The 7001-nt window shown below is 45.0% G+C and overlaps 2 protein-coding genes and 1 long non-coding RNA gene across 4 annotated transcripts in view; 2 read left to right on the top strand and 1 right to left on the bottom strand.

Annotated features, from left to right (window-relative positions):
- LOC138978952 (receptor-transporting protein 3-like) overlaps positions 1 to 7001 on the bottom strand; it is a 294059-nt gene that overhangs the window by 24417 nt on the left and 262641 nt on the right. The window lies entirely within an intron of this gene.
- The window catches only part of LOC138978951 (uncharacterized), a 149513-nt gene that overhangs the window by 55173 nt on the left and 87339 nt on the right, over positions 1 to 7001 (top strand). The window lies entirely within an intron of this gene.
- Positions 4918 to 6977, top strand: LOC138978950 (uncharacterized). The gene is made up of 3 exons (XR_011459864.1): positions 4918 to 5085; positions 5665 to 5719; positions 6713 to 6977. It is a non-coding gene; the product is annotated as an uncharacterized lncRNA (long non-coding RNA).

Here is a 7001-nt window from a genome sequence, read left to right as displayed (position 1 = left end):
ATGTTAACATAGTGACTGTGATGTAGTGACTGTGATGTTAAGTTTGTGACTAATGTAGTGACTGTGATGTAGTGACTGTGATGTTAAGTTAGTGACTGTGATGTTAAGATAGTGACTGTGATGTTAAAATAGTGACTGTGATGTTAAAATAGTGACTGTGATGTAGTGACTGTGATGTTAAGTTAGTGACTGTGATATTAAGATAGTGACTGTGATGTTAAGATAGTGACTGTGATGTTAAGATAGTGACTGTGATGTTAAGTTAGTGACTGTGATGTTAAATTAGTGACTGTGGTGTTAAGTTAGTGACTGTGATGTTAAGTTAGTGACTGTGATGTTAATAATAAGAACATTTATATAGCGCTAAATCAAAAACTTTCGTTAAAAAGGCTTGCTCTAAGCGCTTAGTTAAGATAGTGACTGTGATGTTAAGTTAGTGACTGTGATGTTAAATTAGTGACTGTGGTGTTAAGTTAGTGACTGTGATGTTAAGTTAGTGACTGTGATGTTAAGATAGTGACTGTGATGTTAAATTAGTGACTGTGGTGTTAAGTTAGTGACTGTGATGTTAAGTTAGTGACTGTGATGTTAAGATAGTGACTGTGATGTTAAATTAGTGACTGTGGTGTTAAGTTAGTGACTGTGATGTTAAGTTAGTGACTGTGATGTTAAGATAGTGACTGTGATGTTAAGATAGTGACTGTGATGTTAAGATAGTGACTGTGATGTTAAGTTAGTGACTGTGATGTTAAGATAGTGACTGTGATGTTAAGTTAGTGACTGTGATGTAGTGACTGTGATGTTAAGTTTGTGACTAATGTAGTGACTGTGATGTAGTGACTGTGATGTTAAGTTAGTGACTGTGATGTAGTGACTGTGATGTTAAGTTTGTGACTAATGTAGTGACTGTGATGTAGTGACTGTGATGTTAAGTTAGTGACTGTGATGTTAAGATAGTGACTGTGATGTTAAGATAGTGACTGTCATGTTAAGTTAGTGACTGTGATGTTAAGAGATAGTGACTGTGATGTTAAGATAGTGACTGTGATGTTAAGATAGTGACTGTGATGTTAAGTTAGTGACTGTGATGTTAAGATAGTGACTGTGATGTTAAGATAGTGACTGTGATGTTAAGTTAGTGACTGTGATGTAGTGACTGTGATGTTAAGTTTGTGACTAATGTAGTTACTGTGATGTAGTGACTGTGATGTTAAGTTAGTGACTGTGATGTTAAGATAGTGACTGTGATGTTAAGATAGTGACTGTCATGTTAAGATAGTGACTGTGATGTTAAGTTAGTGACTGTGATGTTAAGATAGTGAGTGTGATGTAGTGACTGTGATGTTAAGATAGTGACTGTGATGTTCAGATAGTGACTGTGATGTTAAGTTAGTGACTGTGATGTTAAGATGGTGACTGTGATGTTGTGACTGTGATGTTAAGGTAGTGACTGTGATGTAGTGACTGTGATGTTAAGTTAGTGACTGTGATCTACAGTAGTGACTGTGATGTTAAGATAGTGACTGTGATGTTAAGTTAGTGACTGTGATGTAGTGACTGTGATGTTAAGTTAGTGACTGTGATATACAGTAGTGACTGTGATGTTAAGATAGTGACTGTGATGTTAAGTTAGTGACTGTGATGTAGTGACTGTGATGTTAAGTTAGTGACTGTGATATAGTGACTGTGATGTTAAGTAGTACTGTGATGTTGAGGGCAGTGTGAGAGTGCACAGACACCGTGGCGTGACCGGCAGAGGACATGGATCACTGGACGCTTTACTGACCTACCCACTGTCTGCAGCTCCACCACGTGACGTGAACAGGAAGGGTCAGTCTGGCTGTCTTTGCTGTCTGTCTTTTTCAGTGCACAGTTGAAGCTTCTATGTCTTCGTACATGTAGTCATACGGTGCCGAGGCAGTGAGAAAGTCTAGCGACACCTTCATTCTTTTCTCTTTTGTCAAGAGGACAACCGGTTGGACTTCATTTGGTTGTTTGTCTCATTGACTTTGCCTCCTGTAGTGTTTTAGGTACAGCACTGCCAGAATGTGCTTTGTATGACGCTCACGAAAAGGCCAGGTGTTTGGGTTTGCAAGGTTTGTGTTCTGCCTTGAATTTGATACAGACGTCTGAACATAAGCGTGGTAAGAATGGTTGAAGTTAATCTTCAAGTTTGACTCCAGACATGTTGGTGACAGTTCTGTCGTTAGTGGTTCAGTTGGATTTGTTTCTCGCTTCTTCTTCTTCTTCTTCTTAGTGATAGGTAGCCAACATCAGCATGGTGATGAATCTGCTACGCTTGGGTGATGGTGGTTCCGGTCTATTGCTTGGTCAGGGGTGAAGTTCAGGGGGGGGGGGGGGGGGGGGGGGTTGGGGGTAGGGGGGGGGAGGGATGATGGGTCAGTGGAGAGTTGCCAGCCTGGCCTGAAAGGATGCCAGGGATGGCGCTGTGGCAGTTTCTACAGGCAGGCGGTTCCACTCTGGAATGGTGCGTGGGAAGAATGTTTTCTGCCTGTAGGCTGTCCTGGAGTGGGGGATTTCGTAGGACAGAGCGTGGGTCTGCCTGGTCGTGCACTTGGGTGGTCTTGGCTTTGGTGCGTGGTTACTCTTCACTGCGACAAGGTCGTGGTGGACTTTGTAGAAAGTTGTTAGTCTCGCTCGCCTCCGTCTGCTCTCAAGCGTAGGCCACTCAAGGTCTTCGAGCATGTTGTTGACGCTGGAGGTCTGGCGGAAGCGATGCGACACCCATCTGGCTGCTCTTCTTTGGACCTTTTCGAGAGAGGCACTGTCTTCAGCGGTGTGTGGGTCCCATACTGGGCTGGCATACTCTAGGATGGGTCGTACTAGTGCCTTGTATGCAGCCGCCTTGACCTTCTTGTTGCTGAGCTTGATGTTGCGTCTAGCAAAGCCAAGTGCTCTGTTCGCCTTGGTGGTGATGTTGGCGATGTGGGTGTTCCACTTCAGGTCTTTGGTCAGGGTGACGCCGAGGTACTTGGCCTGGGTCTCCTCCTGGAGTTTCTGGCCGTGGAGCTGGTACTCGTATGGTAGGGTGGTACGGCGTCGGGTCATGTGTACTGTGTTGCATTTGGCAGGATGGAATGCCATCTTCCACTTCTGTTCCCAGGACGCCAGTCTGTCGAGGTCTGTTTGGAGGTTTTCTTGGTCCGCTGTTGTCTTGACGTCAGCGTGGCACGCTGTGTCGTCGGCGAAAAGTCGCGCAGTCGAGGTCAGGTTTGACGGGAGATCGTTTATGTACAGCAGAAATAGCGTCGGTCCGAGCACGGACCCTTGAGGAACGCCACTTTCCACTGGAGCTAGCTCTGAGATGGCCCCGTTGACGACGACGGACTGCTTCCTGTTGGTGAGGAAATCCTCGACCCAGGCGTTAACTTTCCCACCTATGCCGTACTGACGGAGTTTGTGCACGAGTAGACTGTGGCTGACCTTGTCAAACGCGCGGGAGAAATCCAGCACTAGAAGGTCCACCTGGTGCCCTTGCTCAAGCGCGAACGAGGCCTCGTCGACAAGCCCTAGCAGCTGGGTCTCGCATGATCTTCCCCGTCGGAAGCCGTGTTGTTCAGGACAGAGTATTTGGTGTTGTTCGCAGTAGGTGAGGATGGCGCTCACAATGATGTGCTCTAGGAGCTTGCAGGGGATAGATGTGAGGGAGATTGGTCGATAGTTCTCCGGCCTGTAACGCTCCCCTTTCTTGAATACTGGCGTTACATGGGCTAGCTTCCAGTCTGCTGGTACCACTCCCGATTTGAGAGAGGCCTGGAACAATAGTGTTAGCGCCGGTGCAAGCTCCGTCGCTACCTCTTTCAGGACGCGGGGGCTGAGTTGGTCTGGCCCACTAGCTTTGTTGGGGTTCAGGTTACGTAGGAGTTTTTCAACGCCTGGGGCCGTGATGGTGATGTCTTCGAGGGGTGGTTGTTGTGGGCTGAGAGGGGGCATGGGGCAGCGGAGCTCAAAGTCTTCTACGTTGAGTTCTTCTTTGGTGCTGAAGGCAGATTCGAACTGGCGGTTTAGCAGCTCTGCTTTCTCTTTGTCATCTGTGATCAGTTTCCCAGACTCCTTGAGCGCAGAGATGCCAGAGTATTCGTTTTGCTTGGACTTGATGAATGTCCAGAATTTCTTGTTGGGATGTGGTTTGTCATCACAGTCCTCGGTGATGAGTCCTTCTACGTAGCGCCAGTATTCTTTCCTCAGCTGGCGCTGTATCTGGCTCTTTAGGGTCTTGAATACTGGTTTGAGATCAGCTCTTCCTGTCTTTTTCATTAGTTTGTGGATCCGATCACGTATCTTGATCTGTTTTAGGGTCTCGTGGCTGATCCAGGGGGGGGTTTTCTTGGGGCCCAGTGTCTTCAGGGGGATGAACTGGTCGATCTGTTCATTCAGCCCTGTTTTGAGGTCTGACCAGATGGTTTCAGGGTCGTCCAGGTGTCCCGAGTGGGCGTCGAGGATGGAGGTGGTGAGTTTTTGGGTGGCAGTGCGAAGGCTGTCCCAGTCAGCCTTGCCGTAGCAGCGAACTTGGCGCGCTTTCTGTCGGACCCGTGAGGGGTTTATCTGCAGTTCGGCTATATGTTGGGTCTCTCCGGCAGTTGGCTGTGTCTGTTGGGTCTCTCCGGCAGTTGGCTGTGTCTGTTGGGTCTCTCCGGCAGGCGAAATTTTTTTTCACACGTCAGTTGCGGGCTTTCAATCCCGAAGGCTGGTTCCGAGTAACTACGAACGTAATCGGAAGTTCCGATGTTTACCAAGTCAAAGAGCCGAGTCGAACACTATCCTTGCGTCATCCAGGGAGATACTGTACAGATCTCTGCGTCATCTTTGACTTTGCAAGCAGCTTCGGAGATTTCAAAACAACGTTTTTGCCCCAAAAAAGATTGTGGACTTTTTTTTTCCTCCTCAAGTTATTTTGGACGTTGAGCGTGGTTTGTCAGACCTATAGCGTTTCTGTTTTTAGTCAAGTTACAAAATGGCAGTCCAAGGCAAGGAGCGAAGGTGATCAATTCGGAAAGAATCTCCAATGATGTTTGCTAATTGCGAGAGAATTGGGACGGGCGAACCATTGCATATTAACCAGAGGTAAGTTTCCATGTTTCGTTTTATACTTAGAGTGGGTCTTTGCGAGTATGTGTTGCAACATGTGTCACTCCGCTCACTGTCACTGACAGTCACTGAGTGTCAGTCTCTGACAACATTGGATGCATGTACCTGTACGTGTATGTATGTATCCTTGCCTTACGTCAGGTACGAAGATAGTTGCCCTGTACAGGGATTTCCTCATTAATGTGGAGAAGAAGAAGAGTACCACTGCCACGTTTTTGCAACCTCTTTTTGACCCAATTCGAGATGCATGAGTCATAATATTTTAAAAATCCTTTTTTTTAAGATTGAATCCAACTTCCAAGACAGTGAATAAAAAATCAAAGCTAGTGCTGGTCAAATGTTTTAATGCTAGAATTAAAAATAGATAACCTTCTCGGAATATAATTGCAAGCAGGTTGGAGGCTAGTTCAAGAATCAAATTGCTGACTTACCCAGGCTGGCTGGTTACAGTGGGTTTCTTTGAAAGGCAATCAATGGTTCTACTGCTCTGCTAGTACTCACCATTTTGAAAGTGATGTTCCCATGATTGGTACTTCATCTATTATTTTATTGCAGGTCTCCTCTCAGCTGAAAAAGCCAACCGATTGCTGCATGGCCAGCGACGAATCAGGTAAAAGGTTTTATTATGTACAACTGTCAGTGTCAGTGTTATGACATACAGTGTGTTTTTTCCTTCCCCTCTCTCTCATTCTCAAGTTCTGGTCAGAATAACTCATGTGGAGGTGTGCGTGTGTGACTGTGAGCAAGACTGTGAGAGAGTGGTGTTTTTTTTTATAATTCAGGTTCAGTGATAATAATAAAATAATGAACACCTACTGACTTAAGACTCCAAACCGCGAGCTCTTAGCCTTATTTCACCAGTATGGTGATCACTTCCTCCCGTATTGGAACCATTACTAATATACTAGAAGCGCATGACTTTCAGTGTGTATGTTTGATTAAAAAAAAATGCATTGCAGTAAACACTGTCATTGTCAGGATATAATTATCTCAATGAAACTGTGTGTCAAGTTCTATTATTATTTTCCTTTTTTGAGTATGTATAACATGTATGTTATGCATGTGTGTAGAGCACAGAGAGCGTAAAACTTTAAAAGGAAAATAATAATAGAACTTGACACACATGATTCCTATGATAATGTAGGACAGTGGCATTGATATCTTTCTAGAATAATATGTCGTTTTACATTCAGTGAAATTTTGACTGAATTAGTGAACTGAATGTATTCAAATATGGTGACAGACATGTATACAATGTAGACAAGTTAAAGTTGTATGTGTGTACATCACTACATGTTCTGTAGCTTACAAGTTACATTGAAAACAGCCTTGACTATAATGGAAATCCACTTAATCACTGTCTTTGGGGTTCCAATAAAAATCAGACGCAGTAGGGGGGGGGGGGGGGGGGGGGGAGTCGGGGGATTTTATTTGAACTTGTCTACCAGGGAAAAAGAATGTTTAAGCTCTTGGCATTTATGTGGGTTTAGTGTGTGTATGTGTGTCAGTTACAAACAGTACACAACTTATTCCTTTATACTCTTACTTAGACTTGTTCTTGTCGTTGTGTTTAAGATCCGTTCCTTTCTCATTCATTTGTCAGTAGTGACTGAAGATGACGAAGACCTGGCCAGTGAATGTGGATGAAAAGCAGTGCTATCCAAGTCCAGCTATGATCGATGGGGAAACTACAACAACAGCCGCAGAGGATCACCGGACAAAAAGAACTGTTTCCCAGTATTGTAAATGTCCACTCAGTATTGGTTGTATTGAGCATTACAACTTGTTGCTATTGTACATTTTTGTCAATGTTTTAAAGGCCCGCTACGCCTCACAGGGCCGGACTAGGCTAAGAGGAGGGGTGGGGGGGGGGGGGTTGCCAGTGGTGGTCC

This window comes from Littorina saxatilis, linkage group LG10 (assembly GCF_037325665.1).
Source record: "Littorina saxatilis isolate snail1 linkage group LG10, US_GU_Lsax_2.0, whole genome shotgun sequence".
Lineage (NCBI taxonomy): Eukaryota > Metazoa > Mollusca > Gastropoda > Littorinimorpha > Littorinidae > Littorina > Littorina saxatilis.
This window is presented reverse-complemented; position numbering and strand designations above follow the sequence as displayed.